The sequence below is a fragment of the Physeter macrocephalus genome, chromosome 4 (genome assembly GCF_002837175.3).
Source record: "Physeter macrocephalus isolate SW-GA chromosome 4, ASM283717v5, whole genome shotgun sequence".
Classification (NCBI taxonomy): Eukaryota; Metazoa; Chordata; class Mammalia; order Artiodactyla; family Physeteridae; genus Physeter; species Physeter macrocephalus.
The window spans coordinates 53808893-53812536 of record NC_041217.1 but is presented as its reverse complement, the minus strand read 5'-3'; the positions used below and the strand labels follow the sequence as shown (position 1 = coordinate 53812536).

The following is a 3644-nucleotide window of genomic DNA, read 5'->3' as shown; positions in this document are numbered from 1 at the left end:
AGTGAGAGGCCCGTGTACCGCAAAAAAAAAAAAAAAAAAAAAAAAAAGTACACTTTCATATAGACTAACAGGAAAGCACAATCAGAAGGGAGGATGTTTCAAATTCTGGTTAAAAGCACAAGGTTAAAAATCAGACAGACCCGGTTTGCAGTCCCAGCTAGACCACATAGTGGCTATGTGATCTTGCACAATCTATTTATCTCTCTATACCTGAGAGTACTCATGTCTAAAATGATACCTGCCTCATGAGGTTGTTGGGAAAATTCAGCGAGATAATGTAAACTCTAAGTACAGGGCTGGAAGCAGAGTAAGAGCTCAGTATATATTAGTCTTCATTAGCTATGTCGAGCAATTTAATGAACTTAAGAAAATCTAGAGTTGGATTGTTAAATCTTATTTAGGAAATTATAACTATATATATTTTGTAAATTGTCAATGAATTGTTCATGGTGAGATGTCAGTCTGGGAAAAAGTGAAATGAAGTCTGGATAGGAGAGTGCAGGCTTCACTGCTAGGCTTGGCACTGTCACTGTAACCAGCTGTGTGACCTTTGGCAAATTGCACCATCTCCTCTGGATGTTCGTTTTCTCATCCATAAATGAAGCAGAGCAGACTAGAAGATTTGTAGAGCCTCTCCAGGGAGAACCTTCTATGAGTTTCCTCTTTGCTGACTCTAGACTGTCAATGGAGGAGCACTGTTGAACTTTGAAATATTGGCTATTCATATTCAGGTTTTTACTTGCTACATTCAAAACTTTGCATTAGAGTCTCAAAGCATTTTATAATTAAGTAGTAGACATGAAATTCGAACTAGTGTATTACAGTTTTTGAATTTTAAATGGTACAAAATACTCCCATTTACTTTAGACTTGGATACCACAACAGGCTAAAAGGTTTAAAGTAAATGGTTTCTCCAAAAGCAAACCAGAGTCCCAATGCCATGGCTGGCTGTGCTTCCCGTTACTGCCGCAGTGCCCACACCGGCCCTGCCACCACCACCTGCTCATCTGAAAAATGCTGCCGATGTGGAGTCAGCCTGCCCAGCATCTGCCCACACACAGTTTAGTTACTGGAGCCAACCTGCTGTGACAGCTGTCCCCCACCATGCCACATTCCTCGGCCCTGTGTGCCCACCTGCTTCGTGCTGAACTTGTCCCAGCCTACCCTAGGCCTGGAGACCCTCAACGTCACAACCTTCACTCAGCCCTGCTGTGAGCCCTGCATCCCAAGCTGCCACTGACCGATGACTGCCTCGCTCAGTGCCTGGAGATAACACCGAAGCTATCTATTCAGCATTCACTTGCCTCAGTAGTTTATCAGATATTGAGGCACACCAGACTGCCTAGATATGCACAACCTACCTTTCATCTTAATGGAAAGAAAATCAAGAAATTTTAATCGTTATTTGGCTAACCATTTGGTTCATTTGGGCAGGTGAATGTCATCTATTATCAAAAGTATTGATATCGGGCTTCCCTGGTGGCGCAGTGGTTGCGCGTCCGCCTGCCGATGCAGGGGAACCGGGTTCGCGCCCCGGTCTGGGAGGATCCCACATGCCGCGGAGCGGCTGGGCCCGTGAGCCATGGCCGCTGAGCCTGCGCGTCCGGAGCCTGTGCTCCGCAACGGGAGAGGCCACAACAGAGGGAGGCCCGCGTACCACAAAAAAAAAAAAAAAAAAGTATTGATATCGATAAGACCTCAGACTGTTTGTTTGTCTGTTTTTTCTGGCTGCACAGCTTGTGGGATTTTAGTTTCCCGACCGGGGATAGAACCCAGGCCCTCAGCAGTGAGAGCATAAAGTCATAACCACTGGACCTCCAGGGAATTCCCCAGACTGTATTTTGTTGGTCATGTTGCTTCCTAGATCCCATTTCTTATATTGAGTATTTTCATAGAGGAAAAATAATTTCTTGATGGGTTTTCCAATAAACTTTATTTCTGTGGCAGTAAATAAAGTAAATGGTTACTGTTTGAATCATCTCGTCTTTGATGTTATGAATCTCTGTCTTCACATAAATTATATAGCTTCTGTAGAATAAGATGTGCCCATTAGAAAGCTGCAGGAAAACTAGAATAATGTAGTTAATAGTAAGATATCAGGGCTTTTCTGATAACTAAAATATTTACCAGGTTAAGACTAATTAACACTTACCAAAACTTATACCGAGGCAGGTTGAGCAATGAGGAGTTTATAGAAAGTGCACACTATCACACGTTACTGGTGACTGGCCAGTATCACAGTACCTAATAAGAAAAGGTGAAGAAAATATTTAGACCATCCTGAGCCAAACAGCCAAGAATGAGATGAAAGACTAAAGGGATTATTACCTCATAAACTCTCACCTTCTACTTTCGACATAATTATCTGTCTCCAAGTTAGTCTAAGTTCCTTGAGGGCAAGGAGAGGAACTTGACTTTTCCAGCACCTGCGCAGTGTCTTCCATCAACATTCACTGAGAGGGAATTCCCTGGTGGTCCGGTAGTTAGGACTCCACTCTCTCACTGCCAAGGGCCCGGGTTCAATCCCTGGTCAGGGAACTAAGATCCCACAAGCCTGCAAGCTGTACGGTGCAGCCAAAAAACAAACAAACAAACAACCCCACAACATTCACCGAGAGCCTGGCACTGCACTGGGGAACAAGATGGGGGCTCCGAAATGAAAATATCCTCTAAAAATGTGTGAACTATACTGCAACCCTGACTTGAACTAAAGGACTCTTGACTGTAATAGAGAGTTATCAAAAAATCAAGCAGAGGCTGTAATAATAAACTTTATTCAGCAGAGTCTTCTTGGCATAACACCAGCAAAATAACTAAATAAATAACAAGTAAATTTCTTTGCAAGCTCGGCTTTCCACTTGGCTATTATTATTGTGGACACCATTAGTGAACACCACCAAGGTTCATCAGTGATCCTAAACTAAACTCTTAGAACTACTGAACAGATTTTTTATGGCCCATAGATTTAATTACATGTCCAGGTCCTCCCCTCTACATTTATAGTGTACTGTACAATTGCTTCCATCTAGTGAAGCAGGATTGTGTTAAAAACGGATTTCATACTCATGTTTAGAGGAGCCAGGCCCAAGGCTGTGTAGTCTATTTCTCTATTTTAATGTTCCATCTTTCCTTATCCATTTCCTTGTTAGATAGTAACAACACAAAGGTAGGGACTTCATATTCTCCATAACTCCAGCGATATTGCCAAGCACCAGATGCTCAACAAATATTTTTTTACTTTATTTAGAAGGTGGTATTAGACTATTAAGAAGGTCTTCCAACTCCAGATATAAGTACCATGCAAAAGTATCATCCAGAATCTATCAGTTGACTATGATCTGGAAAAGCACATAGAGATGACACATAGGAGATTATTTACCAGCGTTAACCAATACAGTTGCCACAGGTAGCTATTTAAATTAAAATTAATTAAAATTAAATAAAATTAAAAATTCAATCCCTCAGTCACATAACCACATTCCAAATGTTTCATAGCCATTGGTCTCATACTGGACAATGCAGAATAGAATGTTTCCATCATCACAGAAAGTTCTTTGGGACACTGCTGTTATAGACTGCTTTGAAAGTACAACTTACACCAAGGGACCAGCCCTAGTCTATATGTGGCTCAACAGCCAGACTAT

The 3644-nt window shown here is 41.8% G+C and overlaps 1 pseudogene; it reads left to right on the top strand.

Annotated features, from left to right (window-relative positions):
* Positions 1 to 53: 53 nt before the first annotated feature.
* LOC102982181 (keratin-associated protein 3-3-like) lies at positions 54 to 1935 on the top strand (annotated as a pseudogene).
* The last annotated feature ends 1709 nt before the right edge of the window (positions 1936 to 3644 follow it).